This window comes from Equus przewalskii, chromosome 28, assembly GCF_037783145.1.
Source record: "Equus przewalskii isolate Varuska chromosome 28, EquPr2, whole genome shotgun sequence".
Lineage (NCBI taxonomy): Eukaryota > Metazoa > Chordata > Mammalia > Perissodactyla > Equidae > Equus > Equus przewalskii.
The window spans coordinates 28828918-28846224 of record NC_091858.1 but is presented as its reverse complement, the minus strand read 5'-3'; the positions used below and the strand labels follow the sequence as shown (position 1 = coordinate 28846224).

General features: G+C 32.8%; 1 non-coding gene across 1 annotated transcript; it reads left to right on the top strand.

Moving 5' to 3' along the window:
- Positions 1 to 16469: 16469 nt before the first annotated feature.
- Positions 16470 to 16595, top strand: LOC139080160 (small nucleolar RNA SNORD22). The gene has a single exon (XR_011534440.1). It is a non-coding gene; the product is annotated as a small nucleolar RNA SNORD22 (small nucleolar RNA).
- Positions 16596 to 17307: the final 712 nt, after the last annotated feature.

Genomic DNA, 17307 nt, shown 5'->3' with positions numbered 1-17307 from the left:
AGTCCCTTTTTGTCATTCAATAGTGAAACATTAAGGAATCAAATTTTCTCTATAATTCTAATGAAGGCATATTTTAGATTAGTATATTATTTAAATGTGTAAACTGCAAATTGACAACATCTGGTACTTTAATGCAAGATGATATGGCACTGATCATAAGATCAAGGTTACAGAATTTGACACAGGTTCTTTATGCATTACAAAAATAGCAATAATTAATTCAAAGCTGCAACTGACTGCATTTTGATGCCCTTTGAACCTTGAAATAAGAAGATTTGTAGTATCTTCTTAATTGGTGCATAGAAGTAACACAGAAATGAATAATAGAAATATCATGTACTTAAAAAATGAAAATGTCTGCATGTTTTAATACTTTTAGCATTTATAACCATTAAATGAAATATTTTAACTGGGCATTTGGATCTAATATATTACTATTTCACTGCCAATCCATGATATTCTATTAAAATGACTTTACTGTGAGTAAAGTTACTTGTTTGTTGTGCAAAGTTCAAACATAACACAACATAAGTTATTTGAAAGAGACAATTTATATGATATTAGGGCAATAAAACAAACAAGCAAATATATTCTACATATATAACTGGAAATTAATATGAAATAATTTTATCTATAGGTAACTAATCATTTCTTCAAAAGTTTTCAAAATAAGACTAAATTAGTTTTAAAAAGTTAACTCAAAGTAAAGCAGTAATAAATTATGACGTTTACTTGGTGATTAGTATTCTGTACATTGGTGAGAAAATGCTCAATATGCATTAGTTATTTAGCACATTATAAACATGATTACATTTCATTACCAAGAGATAAAAAATATACTTAACCTTTTTTATCTCCTTGAAGTGAGTGCAAAAAAAAAATGTGAAGCTGACAACTGCAACAAAAATAGAAAATCATTAAGCTAACATAAAGGAATCAAGTTTTGTGTCTTCGGTGCAAATTCATAAATCTATTCAAGAATACCCTGAAAGAACATATAACGTTTATCTTATGTGTATCTCGGAAATGTTTAAAAAATGTATTCCTAAATGCTTTATAAACTGCAGGGAAAATTTATATAAAGAATAATCAATAAAACAATGAATTTAGAATTTCATAAAGTCTTAAAAGATTTTTTTAGTGATATTAGCCTTGTGGGTGATTTGAAAAGGTAACATAGTCTAATATTTAGAACAGTACATCAGAAGTCATGAATTTTTTTCCCAATTTCTATCATCCGTAAAATGCCCTCAGACAAACCTCTTTAAGCTTTGTTTCTACACAAGGAAAAAATGACGATGATAACATTTGCTTCTTATCAGACAAAATATTTCCAAAGATTCATGGGCTACTCTTAACAAAAGACCTCAAAGTCCTAGGGGGAAAGAGTTTTGTCATTTATAACCATAAAATATTATTTCAAAACTGAACTATGAATCTTTAGTCTTTGTGAATTTCAAGATTAATCTCAAAAGAAAAGAGTTTTATGCAGAGAATTTTTTCTTGGTTGAAATGTCATGAACTTGGCAAAAGATTTAGTGTTTTAGGAAAAGACCTATATCGGAATAAATTTTCAGAATTGAAACTTTCTGAATGTCTCTAGGCATTTTAAATAATATAGAAATGTCAGTATCCCAGTGATGCGAATTTTTAGTCCAACACAAAGACGGACCATGTCATAGAGAATGACACTAACTTAAGGAGGGAGAGGTCATCTCCTGTGGGCGTTGGGTTTTTCTCGCTGCTCCTGACTTGAATCCACTTTATTCAGAGAGGGTACATATTCTCAGCAAGGTCCTCAATTGAATCTAAAAGTATAAATCATAGACAGATAGTGAATGCTCAGGTACAGGGAAGAAGGCAGAAAGCAAGAGGACACAGGATGTATTTTAGAATATTGCACTTACACTTCAACTCACTAAATATAACTAGAAATCTCTTAAAAGGAATTGAAATCTTCTTTCATTGAAGAAACTGAAGCAAACTGTGAGTAAGTAAATTACTGAGGATCACAGAGATAGTGGTAAAGTTGTTATTCACTAACAGGTCATCTGACTCTAGATCACTTTTATTTCTGAAGTACCAACTAGGAAATAGATGATGCCCCCTAAGATCTGAATGTTTCATTTGTAGGTAGCAATGATCAACTACCAGCGATAAAATCTCTTCTCATTCAACACAATAAAAAAATATATGTTTATTGCTCCTCCATCTATTGACTACACTTCTAAAGCGTTCTTGGTCAACTCTTTCTGCCTACTATGTTGCTGAAGCAGAGTGACTCCTCCCACATCCTTCACAATGACCTTTGCCCGCGTGAACACATGCGACTTCACGATCTGCCCTGGTAATATTTTCTCTATGTGCCTGGAAGAGATAGAATGAAACTGCATACCTGGCCTAAGGGAAAATTGCAGAGGTGTGAACCAAGCTGTGCAACATGATTTTACAATGTATTGATGTGTTCTAATAGAGATAAGCATGAAAATTGTATGAGGAATATATATGTGCTCTCTCTGGAAGGTGTTGCATTGAAGAAAAAGAGTACACTTAGTTCTACATTTGTTAATAGAAGAAACATATTGAAGTTCAAGAGATCTGTTGGTTGTACAACAATATGAACAATGTAAATATACTTAACACCATTGACTTGTACACTTAAAAATGGTTAAGATAGTAAATTTAATGCTATGTGTTTTTTTACCACTGTAATAATAATTTTTAAAAAAGACTTTCCCAAACAAACAAATGTTGTTGCTATTTTACTTTAAAAATGGTAGGAAAAGCACTATGTCCTAAGGTTAAATGCTAACATACAAATGAGTTGTTTCTTGGGTCAGTTATAAAATAGAAACAGAACGCATACATTGACATTTTTGTGGCTTAGCAACTTAGACATTTACACAGGAGTTTTTCATGATTAGGCATTTCAGTTTTCCAGCTTCAGATACTGATACAGTGAAACATCTGGGGGACAATTTTCCAGATACAAAATTTTACAATACCTGTCAATATTACACCTGCCCATTACTGGAGTATAGATTATTACTGCCCATTCTCCTCGAGTATAGATTGAATAGAGAAGAATTGCTTATATTCAGCCAAAGATCCAGTTACAGACACTGAAGTACATTGTTAAGTATTGATTAAACAGCTTTTCATAAAAAGAGAATATCTTTCACAAAGTAGGATTTTTTCCTTGTAGAATCAAAAATAAATAATACATTTCAATTCTACCTTGTATTTGGTATGTTCCCAAATTTTTATGGAAACAGTATTAAGTAAAAAGAGATGCTTTGGGTCAAACAACCAGGTAACTATGGAAAGCATGAATGAGAAGAGACCCTAAAAATCACTCAGCTCAATATCTAATTTTACCTATTAGAAAAACCATGCCTGGAGAAGTTGAATAAGTGCTCACAATCACACAGTAGTGGTCCAGTTAACAGCCAAATCAAAATTACAATGAAAGTATTCTAATTGCCAGACCAGGGTTCTTCTTCACAGTATAGCTAAGTTTAGGCAGGTACTGTTATTAAACACAGAATCAAATAATTTTCAGATTTCAAGGAAATCTTTATCATGACTCTATCATGATAAAAATAAAAGACATTATTTTTAGAATCTTTGGAAAACATAAAGTTAATTTTTTAAATAAACATATCTATGCACCTGAGTATAGAGCTATGTGAACAGTAAGTAAGTATTTAATTTCTTTTTAAAATTAGTGAAATACACAGGAAGGAAAGAAGAGGACTTTGTTGTTCTTGTCAATACTTTACTGCAGGCACATTTTTGGATCATAACTAATTTCAGATCGCAGCGACTTGCAGCCCTCCAGCCATCACAAGGTCTAATTCCCATCCTAGCCTCATGTATGGCAAAGAGTCTCATACAATTTCTTATTCTGTCTGTGATTGGTACAATTAATCTTTGTTTTCCAATGTCACAATGCCTCCAAACTTTGTTTAGGGGAAAGAGAGGAAAAGAATGTTGCTACAGAAGCAGAGGAAAACTTGGCTGTGTCTCTTTACTTCAATAATACTGATTTATTGATACAGACATATATATTTCAGGGCAAAGAATATCAACAGGAATATAGAACCTCATTTTATATTAACAGACTGGTCAATTCATTAAGAGGACATTATTCGTGCTAAACATTCATTCACCTACTAATAGAGCTTCAAAATACAAGAAGCAAAATCTGCTAGAACTGCAAGGGGGAAAAGACAAATCTACAATTCTAGTTGGAGGTTGTAATATAACTTTCTATAAAATGATGGAGCATCACAGTTAGAACAGACTTGAACAGAACTACTTAATTTGACCTAATTAACATTCATTGAACATTGAAACTAACAACAGGTTCTTTTCAAGTGCACGTAGAGCTCTTACTAAGATAAACCATACTGTGGGCAAAAAAATAAACCTCTACAAATTTACAGTGATTCAAGTCATGCAAAGTATGTTCTTTGACCACATGTGATTAAACTGAAAACCAATAACAGAAAGATGTCTCAAAACCCCCCAAATGCATGAAAACCAAATAGTTACCAATAGAAAAATAAGAAGTAAAAAGGGAAATTAGAAAGTCTTTTTTGAGTTTAATGAAAATGAAAAGCAACATATTGGAATCTATGGGATGCAGCCAAAGCAGTACTTTAAAGAAAATATAGTACTAACCACTTGTAATAGAAAGAATAGAAAGAAAGGTGCAAAATCCATAATCTCAATTTACACCTTTTTAAAGAAAATTGATAAAATGGATAAAACTCTACGCTGACAGGTTAAAATTAAAATGGGCAGAAATCACCAATATCAAAAATGAGAGGCAGCAAACTATAGCTATTACAGACACTGTACTAAAAAGATGATAAAATAAAAATATAGACAACTTTATTCATATAAGTTTGACAGCTTAGATGAAATACACAAATTCACTAAAAAGACAAATATACCAAATTCCATTCGAAAATAAATAGATAAATCGAATAGCCCTATGTCTATTAAAGCCATTGAGTTTGTAATTAATCTCTTCACAAGGAAAACTCTAGTGGTAGATGGCTTCAAGGGTGAATTCTACCAAATATTTAAGAAATAAAAACATTTATTCTACTCAAACTTTCCAATAAATTGAAGAAGGGAGAAAACTTTTCAATTCATTCTTTGAGGCCAGGAATTCCATGTGCCAAAAATAGGCAAAGATATAAAAGAAAAGAAAACTACAGATTAATATCCCTCATGAATATAGCTACAAAGTTATCCTCAAATGAATGTTTAGATTCAACACAATTCCAATCAAAATACCAACAGGTTTTTTTTTTAAGAAATTGACAAACTGCTTCTAAAATTCATATGAAAAGGCAAATTTCCTAGAATAGCCAAAATAATTTTTTTTAAAAAGAAAAATAAAGTTAAAGAGATCCAAGAACTGCTGGAGGCTTAGTATGGACAAGCCTAAGAGTTAAAAACTACAGGGGGATCCATTCTCGGTGGTGGCACCCATAATATGGTGAGATGTACCCAAAGGAGTTTGACCAGGTTCCCACAGGAAATATCAGAGAAATAACCCTCTCATGCTTCTGACAGGAAGAGGGGAAAAGGAACCTTTTTGCAATACACTGGAACACTCTGTTCTTCTTAACAAGGCCTGCCCTCAGGAGAAACTAGTTAACCAGAGCCTAACCTTCTGGGGTATTATCAGAGCCTAAGTGACATGGAAAAAGGAAGATACTAAAATCCAGTAAGTTCCAGTCTTCCACAGCGGAGAAGGGAAACATGCAACTCCAGCCACTTTGCAGCCATCTTGTCCCACCTAAGGAAGGAGAAAAAAACGAAGAAACTCTTGTGCAGTTCACAGTCCAGAGCCATAGACTCACTTAAAGGCTGACACCTAATCAGAGAACTGTAGAATGCCTCTCCTCCTCCTGTACCTCACCACCACATTACTAAAGGCCTATTTACATCAGTTCTTTTTATCCAGTAAGGCATGTCCAGGTATCAAAGAAAACATTACAAGGCATACTAAAAGGCAAAAAACACAATTTGAAGAGACAGGGCAAGCATCAGAAACAGATGTGGCAGGAATGTTATTAGCTGACCTGGAACTTAAAACAACTACGATTAAGATGCTAAGGGCTCTAATGGATAAGTAGAGAGCACACAAGAGCATATGGACAGTGTAAGCAAAGGGGTGGAAATCCTAAGAAAGAGCCAAAAGCAAATGCTAAAAATCAAAAACACTAACAGAAATGAAGACTGCCTTTAGGGGCTTACCAGCAGATGGACATAGATGAGAAAAGAATCTCTGAACTGGAGGAGATATCAATAGAAACTTTGAAAACTGAAAAGAAAGGGAATGAAGACAAAAGAAAAAACAGAACACAATATCTAAGGACTTTGGGACAAACACAAAAGGTGTAACACGTTCATAGTGGGAATACCAGATGGAGAAGAAAGAGAGAAAGGAACAGAAGAAATATTTGAAACAATAAGGACTGATAATTTCCCCAAATTAATATCAAACACCAAACCACAGATCCAGGGAGCTCAGAGAACACCAAGCAGGATAAATGCCAGAGAAAACCACACCACGGCATGTCATTTTCAAACTGTGGAATATCAAATATAAAGAAAATTCCTGAAAGTTGGAGGAGAAAAGCACCTATCTATCTGGAGAGGAACAAAGAGAAGAATTATATCTGACTTTTCCTCAGAATCTATGTAAAGCAAAAAGAGAGTGGAGTAAAATATTTAAAGGGTTGAGGAAAAAAAAACACTTACCGGAATTCTATAGCTTGCAAAATTATCCTTCAAAAGTGAAGGAAAAATAAAGACTTTCTCATACAAACAAAAATTGAGGGAATTTGTTGGCAGTAAACCTGCCTTGCAGGAAGTATTGCAAGTAGTTCTTCAGAGAGAAGGAAAATGGAACAAGTCAGAATCTCAGGTCTACATAAAGAAAAGAAGAGCATCAAAGAAGGAATAGAGAAGGTAAAATAAGAACTTTTATTTTTCTTATTCCTCATTGATTTCACAGGTGGCAGTTTGTTCAAAATAATATCAACATTGTATTTGATTATTTATGCTTATGTATATGTCTTATGTATGTGCATATATGCTCCTGTAGCCTTATATATAAGTGAAATAAATAACAGCAATGATACATTGATTGGAAGGGAAGAATTAGTATTATTTTGGTATTCTAAGATATGCTACCTATGAAGTGATATAATATTAGTTGAAAGTAGACTTGGATTAGTTGGAATGTAAATTGAAAAATCTAGGACAACCACTAAAAGAAGTTAAAAAAGAAATATGACCAGGGGCTGGCCCCGTGGCCGAGTGGTTAAGTTCGCGCGCTCCGCTGCAGGCGGCCCAGTGTTTCGTTAGTTCGAATCCTGGGCGCGGACATGGCACTGCTCATCAGACCACGCTGAGGCAGCGTCCCGCATGCCACAACTAGAAGAACCCACAACGAAGAATACACAACTATGTACCGGGGGGCTTTGGGGAGAAAAAGGAAAAAAAAATAAAATCTTTAAAAAAAAAAAAAAGAAATATGACCAATATTCTAAGGAAGGAGAGAAAACAGAATCATATAAAATGCTCAGTTGAAACCACAAAAGGCAGAAAAAGAGAGGAAGATAAAAATCAGAACAAAGGCAACAAATAGAAAACAGAAACATATATGGTAGATGTTAATCCAACTATATCAATAATCACTTTGAACATCAATACTCTAAATGCTTCAATTAAAACACAGAGATGATCAGAATGGATCAAAAAACATGACCCAACTGTATGTTGTCTACAAGAAACCCACTTTAAATATTAAGGCACATACAGAGTAAAAGTAAATGGATGGAGAAAATATACCATCTAAACCCTAATCAAAAGAAAGCAAGAGTAGCTATGTTAATTTCACGCAGAGCAGACTTCAAAGCAAGGAAAGTTATCATGGATAAAGAAGGAAATTACATAATGATAAAGGGTTCCAAGAAGACATAACAATCATTAACAAGTATGTGCTTAACGACAGAGCATCAAACTTCATGAGGTAAAAACTAATACAACTGCAAGGAGAATTAGATGAATCCACTATCATAGTTGGAGACTTCATCACCCCTCTTTAAGAAATAGACAAATCCAGCAGGCAGAAATTAGTAAGAACATAATTGAACTCAAAACATCGTCAATCAACTGGATATAACTGGTATCTGTAGACTATTTCGTTCAACAGCAGCGAGATACACAATCTTCTCATGTTCACATGGAACATTCACCAAGACAGACCACATTCTCAGCCACAAGGTCTAGAAAATGCAAACTAATTTTGTAGACACAGAAAACATATTAATTAATGTTTGCACGAGATCTGAAGAGTTGGGGAGGAAGTGATGGATATGTTAATTATCTTGATTGGTGTGATAGTTTCATGGTTATATACATTTGTCAAAACATATCACATTCGTCACTTTAAATATGTGCAGTTTATTGTACACCAATTATTTTCCAATTAACTGTTTTTACCATTTTCTATATTCTTTTAATATTATTGTAATACTTATAAAAACAGAAAAAAGTGAAGAATATTTTAAAGTTCCCACACTAAGTTATCTAGTTTGTTAGGATACAGAAAAAGATTGCTATGCTTTTTCTACATTCATTTTTAAGAACATAAGTTAAAAGAAAGCGAACTTTTCAGGGCAGAATCTTCACCGTTACTAACACAAAGTCAAGCTCGATATTTTATATATACTTCAGGAAACGGAAAGAATTTATATTTCAGGTTTTCACTTTGATCTGTAACATACGGTGCTTGTTTTATTTCATTGTTTAATCTTTATATTATAGTATTGTTGTAAAGAAAAAAATCTCTAGACAGCCTGGATACAAGTCTTAAACCTACCACTAAATCTATGTATTTTTCTCCTTATACGTAAGCGGAGCAATAACAAGACTTCTGTACTTTTTCTGAAGATTGGGTTGGTGCACATAACTTCAAAGAGTTTCTGGCACATAGCAGATGTTAAAAAAAGTCAATCAATATTAGAAAACTCTATTTTCTGATCATTCTGTTTATTGAAATTTCATTGCTTATATAATTACTTAAAACAATTTTTCATATTCTGGTAATCTTCCATAATCTCTTACACTTGGAACTTTGAAAAGCAAGTAAAAATTTGGGAGAATGTGATTTAAAATGTTAGAAACTAATTTACAATAGATCTTCAGTGAATTAAATGCTAAGATCTGTCATTGAACATTTCTTCATTGGGGCAAAAACATCGTTTGTGGCCAAACATTTTGTGGCAGACAAATTCTACTCAAACCGTCAAGATGCAAAATAAAATATGAAACATTTTTAAAATTTTATATATACTAAATATAAATGAATAAATCTATTATTTGATTTATTTTCTAAAATTAGGGTAAGTGCACTGTTCAATTCTATATCTTTGGCGTTTTGTACAGGATTTCTTAAATTTTCTAATAATAATTTAAAAAAAATAATAATAGTAATAACTAATGATTCTGTAGCACTTACTAGTTGAATTCTTTACATATCTTTGCTAATTAAAGGTTTATTAATCTTTGCAATAATCCTAAGAGTTAAGTATATTATTATCTCCACTTTATACAGGAGGATATTGCGAGGCAGGTAAGTTGAATAAATTGCCAAAGATCACAGAGCTAATATCAGGCAGGGTTACGATTTGACAAGTCACTTTCACATACCATTACCTACTGGCATTTCTTCATACACTTTGCTGTGAAAAGTATACTATGCTCTACCCTGTCTGTCTATCTATATGTATATTTGTCCAGTCATCTATTTATCTCAATGCCTCTACCAACGTTTCAATCACTTATCATTTCAAATCATTAAAGTTCAGTGACTGTCAGTGATATTCTTGACAGTATATGAACATATCTGTACTTCTCCACGACCCCATCTAGCATTTCACATCGTTTGCATATCATGGTAAATATGTGCAGTATGTAAAGACACAGACATTAGTACCACTTGGGCACTGATGACATTAGATATTGCATAATCACTATCCATACATTGCATTTCATGATTTTTACATTGGCATGGATCTCAGCTATGTCTGAGTTTTTAAAATGAAGAAAATATTGGTATTGAGCTTGAGCCCAGGTTGAAGGTAAAACTCACATTGTTAGAGAAGAGATTGCAATGCCAGCTGTGCTTGTGCAGCTTAATTCCCATTGCCTATAATATAAACATTTAAGTGTTCCACTGCAAGAAAAGAAAATGTTTGCTTAATTCTATGGATTTCTTCAATGATCACTTTCTTTGATAAAGCTCAAATCGAGAGAAGTCCGTTGGAGCTCTGCACGTTCAGGAGAGAAGGCTATGGAAAAACATGCCCTGTAGGATAGGCATACTGTTATTGTGTGAGGCATGTGTGAATTATTTGATAATGTACATTTGAATAAATGGCAATACCTGAAAGAAGTAAAAAGAAGTGCAAACTATCTTCACCTTTTTAGCCTGCTTATGATAAATAAAGAAAAGACTTGTAGGAACTACTCTATAAGTATAATTATTATAAAAATTGCTATAAGAATTCAAAAACTTGATTTATTTTCAAATAAATTTTAAATAAGCATTCATGAGCAAAATTACTTTAGTCCTGTGATTCCCAAACTGGCATTCTGGTGTGCTGTACTGAATTCAAGCAACATTATGGGCTATGCTTAATTTTCAAGGGAGACAATGGCATCTTTGGACACCCATAAACTACTACTGTTAAGCTTTTGTACTTAACTACTTAATAAATAGAATGGTTAAGCATTTTGGCTTAGGGATGCTGTGAAAAATTACTAAAATACGAAGGGCACATGACAACCTCTGTTCTAGACACTTTCTATATTTTGTTATATTGGAATTTTAGCCATGGTGGAATTTATGGGGCTAATTTGCTTTGAGATTGCTAAACCAAAATCTGGCATGCATATAGTGAGAATTCACCTAAAGGTAGCAAGAATTTTAACATCCTGTCCCAATCATGCTCTATTTCCCAAGCAGGTTTGGATCATTAGAGAAAAAGAAAAAAAGAAATTAATTGGTTCTTTCTACAGTCTATTTATTTTCTGTCAACAAAGGGTAAGAGATCAGAAATCACTTTTTAACATCTTGCTTGTGCCTAGTATTTATTAAAATCCCTCTCCCAACAGCTTCTACTATTTTCCTGGGCTAATCTTTCCTTTTCACATTTTTTGTTTGTTTGTATGGCCTACCACGCATTTATCCAGATGTTTCAGTTTGAATTAATAGGTATTGTTTCAGAGAGAAAAAAAAATATTTCTTACAGGATATATTTTCATATTCAGCTTTAGACAACTAAACTAACAAACTCTGTGACAGAACATACAAACTAGAGTAATATACCCTGTCAGCGAAATTAAAAAATCATCATATTATCATATCCATCTCTAATTACAAAGATTTCTTCAGAGAACCTAATGTTTCTTAGAGAACTATCATCTCTCCTCTTGTATTTTCAATAAATCTCAGATGTATCTTTAGCTGCATACAATTATGTGACATCTTAGAGTGTTTGAAACAGAATCCAGATGAAGAAAGACTCTTAAAGCCTAATGACACAGGAGTGAAGTGCTAAGAGTGTCCCCTATTGTAGCTACCATGACAACCCCTATATTTTAATGCTGAATTTCAGCTTTTTGAGAGTAGCTATTTTTCAGGTCCGTGGGGTGAAACTCAATTTTTATCACTGGCTGCGGTGCTGGGAAGGAGAATTTCAATGCCCCGTGAATGCTAAGTCATTTTGTTTGTTTGTTTGCAGAATAATCTTTAGACTGACATAATGACACATGCCATAAGATTTCCTGAATTGAACTTTTTCCTTCCCTCTGGAAATGATGAGATTGGAACAAAAAGATATTTAGCGTAAAACAAATGAAAACAAAACAGAGCCAGGTCTTCTCTGCAATCAAGGAGACACAGGGCTCATTACTGAAAAGGAAGAACGGTGTATTCACGCAGAGATTTAAAAGTCCCTTAGTGAAATTGTGGAAGAAAGTTCTGCTACTTGGTGAGAATATAAATAACTTTATAAAGAGAGGGAACTGAGAGAGAACATTCTAGGAAGGATGGACAATTTCTGAGCATTAAGCTAATTTTAAAATCATAATGTAGTTATTTAAAAGAATCAGAAAAAATTTTAATTACTAGAAATTGAAAAAGAAAATAGTGAGATAAAAACCTACTCTGAGATCCACTTTTTTAAAAGGCTAAAGTAAATAAATAAATCCATGCATAAATAAATGTTAAAATTTTAACATGTTAATAGAATGAGCTTAAGCTTAATATCTTAATATCTTAATATAATAGCTCATTATAATAAGTAATAATATTAGCAATATAATAATAAGTAACAATATTAATAATAATATTATTACTATTTCCTTCCTGAGTTCTGCATTTTTATCAATTTCTTAAAGATTAATGTGGTTATATTTGGTTTTAGGAATGGAAGAGAGAGGAAATAAAGCTTTTACTTTCTAATTTACTTTCCGTTGTCCTCTGAATTTTTTGAAGATGACTAATCATTTTAACATCTTACAGATTTTCAGGGCAGTTTTATTTTGATTCATTTGTGTATCCACCTTGATCTTCCTATGTATAAAACAATTACATGTTATAAAAAATATAACATCACATATGAAAATTTCCTAGTGGAATTTATTGCTTCAAACTTTTTTGAATATCTATGAGATTATTTTAAACTATATATGCATGTATTTTATACAAAGATATTTTATTTCAGTCTTTATCAGTCATGTTTGCCTTAATAAACATAAAGTAATCCTTTTCCTCTATTAAATACTTTGGAGTTGAATTCTATTTAGTCTAAAAATATATCTATATCTGCTTTCTTTATTATTTTATTTATTGGCTTTTTTACCCCTTGAGTTCTAATTTCATTTGCTCCTTTTTCTTGTTCTATTTCTCACTGACAGCTACATTTTCTTAACCAAGTTTTAGAATTTGTGTCTTCTAAACAGGAGAACTTAGCTCATTTGAATTCACTGTCATAATTGACATTTTTTAGTTCAATGCTATCATTTTCTTTTATTTCTTTAATGCTATATATTTATTTTCTTTTCACAATTGTAGTCATATGTCATTGTTGTATGCTATTCCTCCTTCTTGGTTAGTTTAATTTAATAAAATTATTACTTAAATAAAAATTGTCTACGAGTGCCAAGGAGTAAACACACTCTGATTATTTTTATTTGAAGCAAGAAAATGTTGACCCTTAGTTCACCAATAATCTTCAGTCTTCCCAATCCTACTCTTAGAAGTGTAATCCAGTTTTATGGAATTAATTTAAGATGGAAACGATTTTAACATATATATTCTCCAAAAATGATTTTTTGCCTCTGTCTTTTATTTTAAGTCATGATCATAACAGGCACTATACTTTACACTATGAAATTTCCTTCTTGAGTTCTGGATTTCATTAATTTCTTAAAGAATAGTGTTTGTCCCATTTGTTAAAACTGCCTCATTGATAAGATCCTCTGCAGAGAGTGACGGTTCCCAGAGAGCTAACTGTACCTTCAACTCTTTTCCACCCCAGAAAGCATAATGGGAGCACAAATTATTTTAGTAATGCCAGAATGATTATAGGCTACTATCTTTTTTTTTTTTGAAACTTAGAATTATATACACCCTGCTATATCTAATTATGGTGTTTTCATTAAGTTCGTCTAAAGTTTGGTAAACAATTTTGATTAATTGCATCTTTATTCTCTCTTCCCTTCCTCACTATCTGTTCTCTCTGTCTCCCTCTTCTTTCTCTTCTCCCTCTCCCGCTCAGATTCATCCTTTGTCTCTCCAACTTACCTATTTCCTCCCTATTTCAAATTTCTGATATTTGTTCTCCATAAGAAACCAAAGAAAATTTTATTTTATTTTCTTCAGTCAATAACAGTTCTATCCTACCGCTCAATGGAAGTAATTATTTTTCGGCTTCAGTTTCTTTCTTTTCTCTGTCATCTCTACACTAATGTTTACCTCTGCCACCTTTTTCTTTTACTTTGACTATCTGCTATTATTTCAGAGAAATCACTCCTATTTGCATCTTTTTCTTAAGAAATTATCCAGACACATTTTTTTTTTCCGATTCTATTAGAAGGTCTTTGTAAAGGTTGTGCTCTTCTGACTCTATCTAGAGTTGTCACTTGGTGCATATATAAGGTGGCTGAAAGCCCTTAATATTGCTCCTTTTCTCAGCAATGCTAGCTACTTCCTCCTTCTTAGAACAAAACCTCAAAATCATTTGGATGGGCCTGCACTTTTCTTGAAACCTGACAGTTAACAGCTTTCTATGTAATACAAGTGTTTTAGGGGAAGGTTTGTATTTACCTGCTCTGTCAGGTTATCTGACTTAACTAAGGAGTTAGATAGAGTTTTTCTTTGAATAGATTAGACACTAGTGTTAAAAAACACACACAAGGGCCAGCCTGGTGGCATAGTGGTTAAGTTCTCATGCTCCTCTTCAGTGGCCTGGGGTTCGTAGGTTTGGATCCCAGTTGCAGGTCTATACACTGCTGATCAAGCCATGCTATGATGGTGTCCCACATACAAAATAGAGGCAGATTGGCACAGATGTTAGCGCAGCAACAGTCTTCCTCAAGAAAAAAGAGGAAGATTGGCAACAGATATTAGCTCAGGGTTGATCTTCTTCACATACATACACAAAACAAAACAAAACAAAACAAAACAAAACAAAACACACACATGTCCCAAAAACAAATTGCCCCACTGTACTTCCTGTTTGCTGTTCCCCTGCTTGAAGGTTGGGGTTTGGGAATAAAATACAAATGTTGCTGTGTTTTCTGTCTACAATCAAGACTGTGTTCACATGGCAGTATCTTTGGATCATAGCTACCAATTTTTGTTGTCAATAAAGTGAAAATTTTGTTTAATTAGGTTTAGAAGATGGGAATTAATAAAGCAGAAAAGTTAAGAACGTTAATGCTTAATTCAAGAATGTGCTCCTTACTCCCTGCCATCAATTAAAAAGAAATATTATGTAAAGTCTTTGCTATCCTCTTCAGCAAGGCACTGTGGTATAGCAACGAGCACAAAATTTAGAATTAGAGAAACTTGGATTCTCGATTTGGCTCTGAATATATTTGTTATATGACTTTGGGTTAATACGTAGACTTGAAGACCTGAAGTTTATTCATTGTCTCTCTCACAGAACTGTGAATTTCTATACTAGAAAATTATGTAAGTTCTTAGCAGAGTACTGAACACTCAATTAATCTTAGCTATTATTAGCTGACACTGGTTATGTCATGTTGTGCATCTTTATGTATATTTTAATGGAACATTCGAAGAAGGTTTGATCCATATGCCTAGTGGATCACCGTTTTAAGAGAGGAATTAGGAATCATGTATAATGACATGCTTTAATTTATTTCAACATTGTAATGCTACATTGTGGTCAAGTGAAACAATTTTACAAGAGATCAAATAAATTCAGCCAAGTATGAGTATATGAGTCAAATAGTCTCCTTAAATTAGGGAGTGAATAAATGTGATATATTCCTAACAAGCTTATATAAACATTGACTTTCATAAATAAATATTTACATTGGAGTTATGATTAGGTTTCTACTAATGAGTTAACAAGAGGGAATAAATATAGAAGATCCAAAAATTATAAATCCATATCCTACTCCACCTCCAGTACTTTGAATTGTGAGTATGTATGTGTGTTTACGTGTATGTGTGTGGGTGCTGTTATACATATATATATATATATATGTGGATGGCAAACAAATCTAGGATGTACAGCAGAAGAAAGCTGAGAAACAGTTGTAAATGTGTTTAGGATTTTGAAAATGAGAGTTATTGAGAGGAAATAGTTAAAATATTTGTTGTTTATCAAGAGAAAAACAACAGGAAATGCTCCAACTCGAATATAGCTCAGCATACTTCAAGGCTTTGTGGATACATTTAATGTGAAGACAAAGATGTGAAATCATGTTCTGTACACATTATATTTGTAGAGGTTTTACTTCTGCAATTGGGTAAATCAGTCGTGATTATCATAGGCTATTGCTATATTTGCCAGGGTTGACGTCAGACTGGATTATAATGGAATTTGTTTCTTCCAAGCCTTATGATTGAAATCCCAGTAGCTGTCACCAGATACATACTGTGCTGTTTCAGACTGTTGGCAAAGAAGCCCTGAGAGATGGATCTTTATCGCAATTAGTGATAAATGTGAAGCATGGTAATAATTCAAATACTTATTTTTATTTTTTTACTGAAAATTAACTCTTTATTAAAATGACTTTAATTTGTATATATATATGTCTCTATGTATACATATATGTGTATGTGCATAGTAATAGAGTCCAGCTTATGTCTAGATATTAAGAACACATTGAAGTCCCAGAGAAGAAACAGTCACAAGTCTTACCTCTTGTCCTAGTCCCAGAGCCTGTAAAGGAGAGCCCACTGGGACTGGCTGGGAGAGAGGAGGAAAGTTTGTTCTAAAAGGAACTGTCTGAGGGAACATAAGGATTTCTGAACACAGGAAAGAGAGAAATAATCACTTGTTGAAAAATCAGTTATATTTTTTTCCAGATCTGAAGAAAGAACAAAGCACATTGATTGGAATCTAACTCTTAGAGGAAGTCAAAAGAAAGGGTCAAGTCATTTCTTGTGCAAGCCAGCTGTTCAAATTAGCATACAATCATTTCAGCCATTTAAATAAAGTTTTATTTTAACCTTCAAAAAAGAAAAGGACATATTGAAGGAGTACGGTGTGGTATTATTATTCTATCTCTTTATTCCCTCTCTCCACCCCAACTACCTACACACAGTATGTTTGCCTAGTTTATCTCATCATTTTATGATACCGAAGTACCTGTGATACTATTTCAGTTTAGCTTGAATGTATTTCCATACAATAAGTTTTCTGAATGTTTGAACCTATCCATATCTTATGAAAATTAATGCCGAATACTCACTTACTCCAAGTCACACACAAAAACTCTGGATTTTCAAGCAATTTCTCACTTTTGCTTAAAAAGATGTGAAAATCAAGGAGTTGGTGACTAATTTAAGTATCTTTGAATTTCATAATGAAATTAATGACACAAATTGCTCTAAAATTGATTATAAAATTCACTCCAGTGATATAAATTGTAAAGAGGAGACTAGTTTCAGGTTAGAGAAATAATGATTTATCATGACTTTGGGGAAAGATGAAAGCAGTAATAAAA